The sequence below is a fragment of the Homalodisca vitripennis genome, chromosome 8 (genome assembly GCF_021130785.1).
Source record: "Homalodisca vitripennis isolate AUS2020 chromosome 8, UT_GWSS_2.1, whole genome shotgun sequence".
NCBI lineage: Eukaryota > Metazoa > Arthropoda > Insecta > Hemiptera > Cicadellidae > Homalodisca > Homalodisca vitripennis.
Window position 1 is genome coordinate 88,079,985 of NC_060214.1, and position 16,096 is coordinate 88,096,080.

A 16,096-nucleotide genomic window follows, 5' to 3' on the forward strand; every position below is an offset into this window, starting at 1 on the left:
CTTGATTATTGTAAGCCGAGAATCAATCAGCTCGATTTCCAATTCAGGTAACTATCAGCAGAGTTTGATTAATGCAATTACCATAACGAACTGAACACTCCTGTTAGTTGTGATTACAATTGAGTTTTCTGGATTCCAGATAATCAGCAAACTTGGCTGGTTAATCGAGGCTTGATGGAATGGGATTTAAAATTGAGGTAATGACATTAGATTAATTTTAAACTCTTGTAAAAAATAATAAAAAACTGAAAACAGTGGTGGGACTATGCAATTGTAGTGGCATAACTCTTGATGTACAATTGGATAACTATTAAAGTTCAAACGGTTTCTTAATTTAAACATTAGAGCACAATATAAAAATGTTATACACTGTATATAAGATCAGTAAATACACGTTTTTCTGTAGGCTACATTAACTATTTTACTATTTATGTAGTTAGCTAACGATTTGGGTTTTTTATGCAACAAAACTATAAGTACAGTTGCAATGCTTTTCATTAATATAATGCTCGGTTTTTTTTGAATTTACGATAGTATTAACAACAACACTTAATAAACAACGTTAAGTTTTCATGAATAAAATCTTAGTATAAGATAGATGGTTTAAATATAATAATATATCCTGCAGTACTAAAATAATATAAAATTTTTCATTGAGTTAATAAAACAAAATCTAATCTATGAGCAGATCCTAAATAAATAACATTCAGCACTGCGGCCAGACAGTGGTGATGGATTTATTTATTATTCATGACGTCACATTGCAGTGTGGGCTCTTTACTGGATTAGGTATTAAATATTAGCCAGGCCTGCCAAGAGAATCAATCCAACTGCGTGTGTAAGTTATGTGTATCATAACATACAAAACTGTGTACGATATCCATTGGCGCAATTTTGTCATTAAATCTCGACGCCGCATGATTCGAATTGAAAGGATAAAATGTATAAACATAATCATAATAAACATATTATCTTCAAAAGTTAATCTATATAAAGTCCTCATTTTAATAAATTAGAGAATAAGTAGAGAAACGGTAATATTCCTGGTAGATGTTAATAGTGGGACGCTCATCCTCGTAAGCTTCCAACGGTTTACTTTAGACTTAAGCTTTACATTAAGATTTATATTTTCCCTCTCTTGAATTTACTCACTACGATTGTAAATACATGTATTCTACATTATGTAACTCCATCTTTATTAACATTAATAATATGTGTGTGACGTTTACACAATTCCTGTGATTTCTTGGATTGTACACAATTATTTACCTCTCTTATATCAGTTTGAGTGAGTTCTATAGGTCAGTTCAGTTAGTTCGTTTCTATAGTTAGTTATAAGGAATCTATATTTTGATCTTTTCAATTTTTAGTTTCAATAAAAGGTCAGATTTATTAACAATTATAACAATGTGCGTGTTTGTTATATACACATTATAGTTATACATCCTATACCATAATATTTGTTGCAGTTATACAATTATAATGTAACTTGCCCTCTTCTACAAAGAGTAAGCTACAAGACAGATACAAGACAAGATGTTTTGCTCAGAAAGAAAAATAGACTCAATACCTTTATATCTTGAAAGATGTGGTTCCATTTACTTCCAATATGACGGGATACTACATAAGAGATATAGGATATGTCCCATTCTTGTACTTCTCTATTTAGTAAATCCAAGTTTTAACCTGAATATATTTATCAGGAATGTGTATATTGACATGTATTTAGTTCCTGATACAATTATTTGTATTTATTACGTTATGAAGCCCCACGTATTATAACTATAGTATTTATTGAGTACTTGTATAACCAAAGCAATATTCCATATTTTTGCAGTTATTAATTAAACATGAAATAAACTTTAAAACTTATAATTGTGTTCTTTATATATATATACATGTACCTATGTATATTTTCTTAAAGATATTTGCTTTATATTTACTTTACGTACTCACTGTAAAATGTATGATATCGAAAAAAGTTTGAAAGGGAATGCCTTTTCGTAGTTATACAATAGGAAATTTATACACCACGTAAAATTGCAAAATAGGCATAGCCTACTGAATACTGTTCATTTTAAGTTCATCGATTTCTGCACTTTTAATTACCCAGTTTTTCAATAACGAGAGATAAATATTTCGTAAATAGGTAAAAAAATGAAATAAAAAAATAAAAATAATATTCGCTTTTAAAACCATATAGTCAAAACTGTATAGTTTTAGTGAAAACTATTTTGATTTTATAAAAAGTTTAAGATACAGGACTAACACATTGAATGAATATTGTAAGTATGCTTAAGGATAATAGCAAAGATTTGTAATACAACGTACATTACTTAAATTGTTAACAAGTTTTCTAAATTTAATTCCGACTTTCATAAAGTAAGAAAGTGTTAATAATTTATAATAATTGTAAAAATATGTGTTGATGACAAAACAAATAATACTAAGTTAAAGGAATTTTTTAAATAACTAATTGTAATTGTAAAAAAATCATGTAAAAATGTATAAAAATGCAATAGGTTTATATCGACAGATGTATGTAACACATATATGAAATGTTAACATTAAATGTGGCACCCTGCACTAGTACACAACCTTGAATTACTACTTATGATACTAGGTTAAGTGCTAAGTGCATTTAGCAAGATTCGAAAATATATTTCTAGCTATACATGATATTCCCGGATACTTCATCCACGCTTACAACGAAATAGAGTACCGTTGGATTAATTAAAGAAAAGAATGAAAAAATTAACGATGACGATGATGCTATAATGTTGTCTATGAACACTTAGAGAATATATACAAGGACATAAATAAGGTCACCACAATGCTTTACAAGAGTCCCAGATTTAAAAAACTCTTATCATCAGAACAAGACATTTTGGCAAGCATGCAAACTGAGTTATAGTTAAGTTTACATTAATTATGTAACGATGATTCGTAGTGAAAATATCCCACATTAAAATATAGATAATTATTTGTATTTATTGCTCATGGATTAAATTTCTCAGAATATTAATGTATCAAAATGATGATTTAAAAAAGAGATTAAACGAAAGTAGTAGCACTCTGAAACATAAATTATAAACTAAATATACACATTTTAAAAATGCATATTTTAATTGGCTCAGTGTTATCACTATTCCTATCAAACTATCACTATTTGACAAATTTAATTTCTTGTCTGTCTATTTTTCTGTCTGTTTTTATGACACAATATCGCCACACATTCAGTTATTTTAGAATGATTTCTCTGTTAATTGACGATAATTTATGAAGTATGCGTATATTATTGACGTATGCGATAATAAATAATTTTTATAGTCATAAATTATTTCATAGCACTGTGATTATCTACGCTGTGAATCCGCCTTTAGAAATGGTACAAAATGTATAAAAATTTATGAATTTCTCTACACCCTTAGTTTGGTGATTTTGATCACACGATAAATTAAACCCTAATATGTAGACATAATTGGCTGAGGGATACTAATACTAGAGGAACTGGACTAATTTTATTTCTTCTATTTGTCTGTCTGCACTATATCTTTATAAAGAACCAATCCACAGATTTGAAACTATGCATGAAGGTTATTTTCACATTAACTCAACCAACTTCAAATTCAACCAATAACTTCAACTTTTTAACTTTAATGATTTGAATTATTACTCCAATGTCAGAGTGTTAACGAAGAGTTTTTTACTTGTATTATAGAAAAACATCATAAAAATGAGATAATAAGAAATATATTAGTTACTAACCGATTAAAACCTTTGAAATTTTAACACGACCTATAGAAACACTTAGTTTAAAATTGTGAACTATTAGGAAGTATGCCATGTTCGGTTATGTTTGTTAAACACCTTTACTAAGACTGTCACAAGAGATTTTATCAAATACTATTATTATAAGTGTATTATATCAACTTCTTGTCTAATGATAAAACACACACACACACACACACACACACACACACACACATGTATGTATATACACATAACACATATTTTAATAATACAGCATCAACAAGTGGTAATGTAAATGAGAATAATAAATCACCATTAACTGTACTCTGTGGATTTCTTCAGTACCTGAAGATAAATTCTACGTAAGAATATTATACGTACATAATACAAATAAAAACTTGCAATGAGTTAAAAGGCGATTTATTCATCTTACTAATATTATTCGATTTTAAGTTTCTGATGCGTTACGGAACTAGAACCAGGCTAATACATCGTATATCATTTCAGAAGATAGTTGGGTGCTCTGAATTATTCTTTGCTGACAAATACACGTAGTTCATTAATGTTCTTACGTTTACTTTAGTTAGTACTAAGGAAGATTATTTCAAAAAATATATTTAAATAAGCTCATTTAACTAGAGAATATTATGTCTTAACATAGGTTCCACTGGGTTATGCCTTTGCAGGACAGGCACATCCATCACATAAATATTTGAAAACTGCCATAACATTAAAAAAATTTACGGGTGTATTAAATATGAAAAACATTTTGGAGTAACGGTTTTTATTAAGTTGTCACAACACGTGCAATATGAAAAGCTATATTTTCATTCCATAACAAATTTTATTTATATTAAATACCCTACATTTTGAAGTCTTACATGTAAGTCATACAAAACTGGGGCTTGAGTAATAATTTTAATTTTAAATTTTACTAATTAATTTTACTTTATTTTAAAATTGCAGCAAAACTCACCTCTCAATTTATATCTGTTAGTATAAAACTCTATTTATACTTTTAAAGCATATTGTAGATAATCAGGCAAATGTTTTGTAAAAATAGCATTTTTTCTTTAAAACAATTTCTTAAACTAAATTGTTTGAAATGAAATCCTCATCATATTTTTTATGAACTTAATTTCACCAGTTAACCAATACTTTCGAGACATTTATAAAAGGTAAAGGTCTGTTGGATACCCAGAAAAACACTTCTAGTAGTGCACTCAAACACGGTTTTGTCTGTAACCGTTTAAAATAAGCTTATGTTCTTGGCTATAACACGTTCCCTACAGCAGAAGTTTGTTAAATTGACAAGAATTTATCTTTAATACAATTAGCATTGTCGGAGCTGTTCGTTAAGCCGACTCAATTAGTTAAAACCTTGGCAACGTGAAAAGCAAATTTATTATATTAATTACGTTACAATGTATTCTAAGCCAAGCAAACAATTATTTAAAAATCACTTTAATGTGTCATTACATTCACGTTTGATGTGAAAAAAATTTATTTGTATGCATCCCATTACTGAGATTATTAACCGATTTTATATAAAGGTTTTTAAGTGATAAACATTTTTATCACTATACGTAAGTTATTTTACAACTAGGCAAAACTACTTCAGTTAAATATTTGTGAGTTATATTCAAACATATTATATCAAACACGTTTCCCTAAAAAAAATGAAGTAAAACACTCATACAAGTACATTAAATTCCAATAAGATTTCCCGCAACTAACGAAAAAACATGCTAAGGTCCGCAAGTAAGTAAAGAATTCTGCGAGAATGAGAGATCGTTGCGCAATCTGTTACAAATGGCTTCCGTCACCTCTAACGTAAGATGTGCGAAGATTTAAGATTGATGAAATTAGGAGTTCTTACAGAGTAACACTAATGTTAAGAGTTTTCTTATTGCTTCCTATTATTGCGTTACTTGTTTAGACATAGCTCCCAAAATAACGTGGGTATGATTTAACAATAAAATATGTAATGTATCATAGGAGGATTAGGTAAAATCTTTTTATAAATTTCAGAGAGGGTTGATTTAATACTAATTTTTAGATTAAATTTACCTTCCATTTCTTGCAACGCTTGAAATCTGAATTTCATTTCTAAAGTGTAGAATCTAATTTTGTCTGAAGAGATTTAAATGTTTCGGCAACGAAAAATTTCAAAACGACCACATTGCATCGCACTTACACGAATCCACCTGCAGGGGTGTATCTAGTTTACCAGATATCGGGTTCATAACATAGTGCAAGAGTGCTCTGAATTCAAATCTTGTCACAGAATTGTAACATTAATCCTTCATTCTTTTATTAATTGTTTTAATCTATGAATAAGATTCACAGAAGAAATAACCTCATATCATCGCACTCTGTTTGTTTAAAGATTTATTTGTTCTGCTGTTTTATTGTTTCCATCGTGGTAACAATGTAATATAATTCGCTCAGTCAAACCCCGTGGAGTAATTTTTTTATCATAAAACTCAGTGTTGGTATTATATGAATGAAGCTGAATGCAAAATGTCAAGTCTGTATGTAATTTTTGAGCTATCGTGAAAACAGATGGATAGTTAGACTTAAAGATAGAAATTAAATATTTCCACCCTCATGATAAGCTAGAATAACGCTCAAACCAATAAAAATATGTTACCATACTGTGTAAGCTCCATAGCCCACTCACATTGTGATAATAACGAAGCATATCACTAACATTTGCAGCTTCTCCGATGTTTCTAATAACGGTTATTATCAAGTATACTAACAAATTCAATACAAGTTAATCCGGCCAGACCTGTAACTTTGTTAAAGTCATATTCAGCTAAGGATTAATACAAAGTTTAATTTTTAGTCCGGTTGCTGTAACTTATACGACGATAAATTCTTTCATAATGTCACTGACAATCTATTTATTATCACGTTTAGGCTGTAACCTAGATATAAACAGATTTTTAATTTTCCACTAATTTAGAATACCTTATCTGCCTCTTTCTCACCACTATTGTTAGTTCGCTTCTTGTATTCAGTTTGCAAATTCGACTTTTCCAGCTAGTCTATGGTTTCTGGATTTTTAAATAATTTAAATTGAAGGTTTCAACTGATTTTCCTAACATCAGTAGACATTTAAGAATCCTCACATGGTTATCACAAGATAGACGTACGTTAGCCCAGTGTCGCGTAACAGCTCGCGTGATAGCTGTTACGCGACATGGGGGTTAACGAAATCCTAAGTACAGACACACATAGAACAGAAGATTTATCAATTCCCTGAGTGACAGCCCTCGCTACCACAGCCAACTAAAGACATCAGCGTAAGGTTTAACTGAGACATCGGCTGTAAGGTAGAAAATAATCTAACCCATTATTTATCTTTACCTTTACATTTTATCCTAATTAAATTTCTTATTTTAGATTTATTTTAGATTTTTTTAGACTGGTTTAAAAAAATATTATTTTAAATAATTATAAGCTATATGTGTTTAATTATTTTAAAGTACAGCAGCAGTCTTTCTTTTTGAATTTGTTTGTGTTATAGCTTCAGATGTTATGTAAATCGCTTCTGACCTTTAGCTATTAGATTCTCTGTCATAGTTCAGTGACAAAACATACGCTGGTTAACCTAACATTTTGGGATTCACAGTTGTTGTGGTGATTGGCCATTAATAACTAAAAGTATATTGTTAGTCATCAGTTAATTGCTTATCACCAATGACGTCTTATTTTGAATTATTGACAACGCACGATTAATTATGCTGTTGCATTAACATATAATAACGTAGCATTTATTTATTTATAAACATTGTAATGTCAACAAAACAAAATCATCTGTCAGGTTATATGGTTTCCACTTTTATAACGAACAACGTCTTGTTTTTCTAAAGATGGAAATTGTGTTTGGAAATGATCTATTACTGCACTTTGTCCTAAACGAATATTTGTGCTTATTCCGGAGTGACAGGATATTCCCCCCCCCACCCCCCCCCCCCCCCACCCCCCCCCCCCCCCACCCCCCCCCCCCCCCACCCCCCCCCCCCCCCACCCCCCCCCCCCCCCACCCCCCCCCCCAACTACTTTGAACCTAATCTGTTTGTCAACTTGCAAATAATTGTATTGTTTGAGCCCTTTATTAATTTAAAGAGGATATTAATATTTTACGAAAAAACAAAAAAGATAGACGCGTAATAAACTACGTATAATAAAACGATAATTTTATATGAATTCTTTTACGTAATTTTAACTGACAAAGTGAATAGGGTGAAAGGGTAATAATGTTTTTGAACACACAGTGGTATCAAGAATGAGCATCTAAAAAAATTATTGTAACTTTGTGCAATATGGTAACATTTTTTGGGATGGCTAATTCTTTAATTCCAACTGCCAACTTGTTTGAATACAAGGAAGAAACTGATTCTCACTGAGTTTCTGATCGTTTTCGACTGAACACGAGCTAGAAGATTATGTTTACCAGTCACACAATCTGGACTTAAAATAGAACCTCTATATTTTAAACTACTCCTCCTTTATGTACAACAAACGTTTTTGAACAAGCTCCCCACATCAGCAGTAAATTCAAGAAAACCGCCCCACCTCTTATGATTTCTGTAAGCCCCTTTCGATAATAAGCCGCATACCTTATCGCCTGGCGCTTCAATAGAATTAACAACCGGTTTCATAACCTAGAGCGCTGAATATACGGTAATAGTGATGTAGTAATAAAAGGTATTTTAATTTCCTTTTAATAATTTTCGCATTGTCATGTATTTAAACGGAAGGTTGAAAACCTAATATCCAATTGGATCCGAATGGATTTTCATCTTAAAAAGGAGATATTACGGAGCCTGTCGGATATAGAAATTTCCACCTTCATATCGCGTTCTTGTTAAACTATTTCCATTTGTCAAAGAACTTCCTTATAGCAATCTTACTTATTTTATTCTCATGAATTCTTTTGAGTATAAAAACTTTCAATTTTGCAGCTTTCGAATTTTACTTTTAGTCCCCATATTTGCTGATAGGTATACAACGATATTGTTTTATATAAGTAGCACACTGCTCATAATAATACGGGGAAAGGCATAAAGTGGTATTTGTATTAACAGCTTAGTGGAAGTCAACTCATATCCTATTATGTTTAATTTAAAGGTTTGCACCTTCCTGGATGATTATGACAATCTCTATCCCTGGGTGGGGGGGTAGCAGGATACTTGTTTTTTTATATTAACCTGTTTATGTTTTTTTTGTGCAAATTCCGTTTTAATTCTAAAATAAAAGAATTGATTCTACCTCGTCGATAATTATGAATTACGCACTAAACTTACACATTAAAATTCATCATACAATTTAAATAAATAACAATTTAAACATTACCATTTTAACTTAAACGCTTTCCATAATGAGCCTAAATTTTATAGCACAGAATAGTTTACACATTAAAAATAAAAATAATGAGATGAATAAAACTAACGCAAAGAAATTAAGTTTTAAATTACAAATAGTCATTTATCAATCTTAACTTCTTCTACGTTCTATGTTAAAAGTTCACGGAACCCCGTTTGTAACACGTTGTGCAACAGTCGCTCATACTAATACAAGATTCATTATATATCTAAGAGCCTTTACATCTGTTTGTCACAGACCTTGTTCGTTAAGTCATAGCTTATATTTTATGAGGTTTTACAACATTGTTTACTACATTAAATTTGGCGTATCCGCAAAAGTTCCACTTTGTTTTTCAGGTAACGAATTACATTTAAACATAAATTTGAGACTAATTGGATCGTTATAAATATTATTAAAATTAAGTGCGAGCTTTAATGGGGGAATATTCACCTTAGTAAAGTTACTGAAAGACAAAAATTAAAATTTACACGTTAAATATATTTTAAATATACATATGGGTTTTTAAATGTATGATTTTGTTTATATATAATTCTTTTTCTTCTTCTTGTCTTTCACGTGAAGCATCAAGCATTATTTGGCTGTTATAGTAAAACTTTCTCTTTAAGGAAGATAATGCTATGTCTTCCTATGTATATTTGTAACATAGTGTACACATAATTTGTTAGTATGTATTATCTACACTACTCTATTCTATCAATTTATATCCAACAAACACATTTGGTTTTAAAAATTATTAGAACATTCTATAAGAATTTAACATTTGCAACAACATTAACAATATTGGTCTGTAGAAAATATATTCTTAGTTTAGGATCTGAGATTTTCATTACTAAATACAATTATGACTCTTGAATCCAGTTTGCAAGTCTAACTTTCAACTGATTGCGTCTGATTAACGAACCCCTAAAGCAATGCTGATGGAGCAACAGTTTTGGTCAAATTAAACAAATCTCTGCTAAAAGCATTCTATAGTCATAATAATTCATTAGGTTCATTGTAGAGCAATATTAGTTGCCTTGATATATTTGTCTTATTGTCTCTAGTTTATTCTAAACTGTCCTCAGTTAATGCTGCTTTTATTACAGTAATACAACTGTACAAATGCATCAAGCTTTTTTTAAACTTGGAATAATGTTTTTTTATTTAATTATTTTAGAGTCACGAATTACGAAATAAAACCTTAATTACGATATTGTCCGTAAAGTATTTGAGCGTGCCACTGCTCGTTGTCATTTCGTTTTAGAGAATGAAAATATAATTATCAATGTCTTCGGTGTGAAAGTTTTGAATAGTTCAATTACTATGAAAAACTAAGTCTAACGACAGAACGTTGATGCCCGACCTGTATGACTCTCTGACCCGCCATTCCTGCTAGAGTTAGATTTACAGGAAAATACATTTGACTATACAAGTAATAATAGTAGTTTTGTTAAACTTTATTAATGTAGATTGTTTCACCAGAATATGAGTTAAGTATAACTATCATAAAACCACATTAAAATTTTCTACCATAATTATTTTGTTTGATTTGCTTACAATTAATGTGGTCAGCTCTTCAACGATCCACTGCTTTATTTTAAATCTAAGTTCATATAAAATATTTATATAAGTGATTCAATAAATATCAGACATTCCTAAAAGTTGTTTGTCTTGTTGGGACAGTTAAGACCACATGTGATGGAACTGCACTAAACATACAACAGTGCAAAGGTATGTAGCCATGCCGTTGTGTTGAGTCAAACGTTTTGGATTTACCGAACCGTAATGTATTTGAAACTGTTACTGTGCATAAATGAATAAAGAACGGTACGTTTAAAATGAATCATAAAATTTCAGTTCCCATTGTAAAATTATCTGGTATAAATGGTCTGATTATGTTACGAGAAATATAGAGCGAAACAGCTTACATTGCAGATTTGTCAATTGCCGTTTCAGGAAGACTATGCCCGGGCCATCTCGCTTCACGTTGTGGTGATGACACATGGCTTTCCCGATCTCCGGATATAACTGGTTGTGATTTTTCGTTGAGGAACCAATGTCCTTCTTAGCGATTCTCACAAAGATTTCCAATCAAATAACTGAAAGGGAAATTGGTTTTACTTCAGATAATAATAACCAAAGAACGTCTAAATGACGAATGTTCACGAAACATTAGAAACCTGTTTGATTATATTCCATAAATTAAAATGGAATATATATGTAAATACCTTAAGTATTTCAATTACCTTTACTTAATTTTATAACTTTCTCTTTGTTTTAAAACTATTAGGTTTATTTTAATACGCTAAACATGAAACGCTAGACAATTGACGATGACCTTTTCCATAAACTTTTTCTGTAAATTTGTCCTGTTCGTTTGATTAATTTCTGGCACACACAAATCATAAGAATAAGAATATTGTTCACTTTCAGAATATTTACCTAGTGTATCACATTAAATAAAGAACGATAGGAGCGGTTTATTCTCTCAAAGCTATATAATTCAGCCCAGTAGGTTTTATCAAACATAACATACATTTTGATATTGTAGTTTTAGACATGGCCGGATCGAAGCCTTAATATCATATAATACTGTTTCAGGTTAGATGTGACCATTATGAAACTTTTAATAATAGTCTAAACCTTCTACAGTAAGTTTTAGCTCTGGAGAACTTGTTCAAATATGCCTGTAAAATTTATGTTTCCTATTACAGGCAATTTTTTCAAATAAAGGAAGGAAGGAAGGTTAGTTGATTGCTTAAGCTTAAATATTTATACCTTGTCTTGTTGATTATTCTCAATATTTCTATATTACGGGCAATGTTCTTTACTCAATAAAATAATTTTAACATTACAAAATGTCCTTTAACGTTTGCCAATCTAAATTTTCAGACAGGTTTATGACTAAAAATAGAGTTCTGCTCTAGAGTACTCGTTTAAAATATGACAATAAAATTTATGTTTTCCTATTACGAGGCAATCCTTACGGCAAGTTGATTGCAACTTAAATATTTATACCTTGTCCTTGTTAATTATTCTCAATCTTTCTATATCCAAGCAAATTTGTTTAATAAAATAAAATAATTTTAACGTTACATAATGTCCTTATAATGTGTGCAAATTAAAACTATTTCATTCAGGTTTATTAACAAAATAGGGCGCTTAGTAACTCCGACACTACGTTATTGTGTTAATTTGAAATATTATTGTAAATTGTATAAATAGTTGTCAGATAAATAGTTGATTATACTTTATTTGTATGCTTAAGATCATTCAATATTAACTATTTTCAATTCAACTGCGATCAAACTTCGGTCAAATAGCTATCTTTAGAGTCAACATAACTCATATTTAATAAAAACTGTGTGGAATGATCGTCATGGTAACTTAAAAAATTAATCTTTGTGGATAATTTTCTGAGCATGAAAATCGATCTGATTTTAATTACAGTCGACAATATTCGAGCAGTCCTGATGTCGATCCAGGTAATAAATAGAATATTCCAAGACGAAATTGATTTTATTCTGGAGCCATTTTTTTAATATTAATTGTCACTCATTCCATGTTGTTTATGTATTATTTAGAATTTATTTATTTTAAAGTATATAATTAAATTCATAATAAATAAATACAAACAAATTAAATTAAATTTAAATTAAACCTCAGGCTCTTAGATCAAAAAGATGTTGGTTAATATAGTTTCTCTAAAAGGTTCTTGTCACTGGAAAATGTATCAAAAGGAAAACTACACTACAATGATTTTACTAGGGCCACTCAGGTATTATTACTCCACTTAGGTTATGCTTAATCTCCAGCATCTAGGAACTATTTTGTTTTATCCACTAGAATCCTTAGATTCTTATCTATAATGTATGTTTATAAAGTGTACTTGATAAAAGTTGTAATTAAAACTAAATATTATACATTAAAAACTTTTAGTTTCTTTTAAATCTTCTCTCCTCTCTATATATAAAATAGACCCCATAACGGTAAAATCTGAACGGAACATTTATTATAAGCAATTAACAAATTCATATGTACGATGTAATAGTATCGTATTTAACAATACATTTGTACTGAGGTACTAGAATCTAGGTTTAAAAACTGAAAAAGTTATGGATTTAGGACAAGTAACCTATTTTATAACATGTTTTTAAATATCACCAACCTGGTAAAGGCTCAAACAATACGTGACTAACAACTGACTAGCCTATTCTCTTTAGGTCTATTAATACCTGGAGAAGGGATGGATTCCAATTATATAACGTAGTGTTCCATTTTTGTAACATTACTATAGTAAATTTCCAAAAAACATGTTGCCCTATATGTACTAGTAAATTTTGTTATTTTTTACCGTCTGGATTCTAAGTAATTTCAGCGGATTACTTACGATGTAACAGCCTTGATAATCGAGGAATACACTGTCTAAAGTAGCTTCCAAAGTTTTAATAGGTTTCGACCCATGCATATTACCTGCCTTTGAGAATGCTTTGGTCCATGAAACCTTCCATCCTGCATGAATGGTTCTGGGCTATAGCTTTACAGTTGTTTCTTCTGCCTCTGGCAGTTTTCCACTTCTGGAGCTTCCCTTTCTGAAGCTTCCCGCCTCTGGAACTTCCCGACTAGATACCTAAGCTCTGAGAGCCCCTAAATACTTCAAATGAGACTACTACTTGACAAGGTGAATTAATTATACATTATCAATATTTACAATGAAAGTCCGTTTTAGGCTAATTTTGTCTTTGAACACGAATAATGCACAAAAACCTAACATTTATTAAGGCTACTTGGAGCTTAACGTTAACGTTAAACTTAACGTTCCCAATTGCGTATTTTAACCTATAAATTGAGACACTTAACGTTAGTTAATTGTGGGAAGACAAACATTTGAAACTGCTCTGCCCCAAAATCTTTTTTTACCGTTTCTATTTCATTTCTAAATATATTCTTATTAAAAACGTAAATATAAAAGGTCAAGGTTGCCAGGTGTACAAACGAACAGCCCTTTTACAATTTAAACTCTAAAACAATAAGGTCCATTTTTAAATCAAGAATTTCAAGTCCGAGAACCCTATGTATTAACAAATTATTGCACAGATTGACCTAGACTTTTACGGTTTTTCCTCTTCCTAAGAGCAAGAGAACCTATGAACCAAATTTTCAAATTCTAGGACCATTTCTATCAAAAGCTATGGAAGGTTTTTAAATAAACTAAAGACTATTAACATAAAACTTATTTTTATGGTTTCAGAGATATGGGGTGTGTATTAAGCTTTTCTAATAATATTAAAAACCAGAGATATATTTTATTTCATTATATTTTAAGATATAAGAAATTCCTTAATTAATCACTACAATTTCACTGACACACATTGAGAGTCCTTATTCTGTCCGTGTAAAATATGAGAAAATTTCATACAAATGGTTCTTTGCGCACTTTTATGCTCCTTGTTACGTAGGCAGTGAGTATCGTTTCAAGAAAAATTCAAATGAAATTAATAAGAACACTCAAAAGATCTACCAACGTCATTTATCAGTTATGAGAAGTTTATGATTGATGTAATAAATCTTTCTTACTGACTAATATTAATGCTCAGTTTTTTTTCTCAGCAGTTTTTATTCTTTGAAATAAATTTATATTATTGCCACCTAATATTTGCTACTTGAAAAATGTTTACATGTCAATAGTCGTCAATTACACCATGTCATCTTTTAAGACTCCCGGAACCTAGAAAAACATTAGTTTTTTTCCAAAGATACTTTAATTTTATTGTCTTTCAAAGTAAATTTCGTGAATAAATATATTTTAGTATTCAATATATTTATAGCATGAAGTACTTATCCTGAAAGTCAATAAATCTTGATGGTACGGGATTAAAGATTTTTTAAGGGGATTGTTTCTCCATAAAGGTTTTTATATCGTATGCTCGAAATATAACGCTACACTATAAATAATTTTTGTTTTAAATTATTTAAAAAATTATTGTCAATCAATTCATAACAGTTAAACCAAGTCAATGTACGATTTTTGTATCAGACTAAAGAATACTTTCCAAATTGAAAGAATAAAAGTGTCTACAGACGTGACAATACACATTGATTTTTGTTACAATAGAAAGATGCTACTAACAAAGTTTAAAGGATTTTTTTTGGTAAAATTACAACTAAATAAACTTTTATAATCTCGTTGGACAGTTTTTTTTTTTTTTTTTTTTTTTTTTTCTTTTGCCACCTTTTTGTGGCGGCCTGGATTAAAAATCCATGAGGCCCCGATGTTCACTTTTGTGGTTGTCCGTCGTTTGTAGGTAGTTCTTACAAGAACTTTAAAAATTTTACATCAGTCTTCGGTTTGGTAATCTGAAAAAAAAAAAACATTTAGATTCGTTAGTTACAACAATAATGTACAGTGGTAATATGTTTTGTAGTATTTATGTTAGTTACAATAAAGCTAGGATATTCTAAGGATTTTGTAAGTAGATGGGTATCAGGAAGGGAAGGTGTAGGAATCTCTTCTCTGCCAGGGGCCGATCAGGCAATGTCCTATCCCGAAAAAAGGTAGGCCAAGGAAAGAAGAGCCCATGATTGGAATGACATCTATGTATTGTGTCTGTGTATAGATGGACTTTGTTTTTTATATTTAAAGTTTTCGTTCGATTGCTTTTAAAAAATTGTTGATTTCATTTATACATTTCATACTTTTCTGTGCTGATTACATAGTTTAGATTCTTGGAAAATGTCTCACTAATGATTTTTGTTTTTTGGAGATAGTTATTTCTTTCATGCGTATATTTTGGACACTGAAAAGATTAGATGCTCCAATGTTTTCATCCACTCCCATTGTGCAATTTAGACATAATGGTGTAAAATAAACATTTAAATTCTGTGAAGACAAGATGCGTTAACATTAGCGTGACCAAGCCTAATCCTACAGATATTAACTATTTCACCTCTCGACATTTTAGAG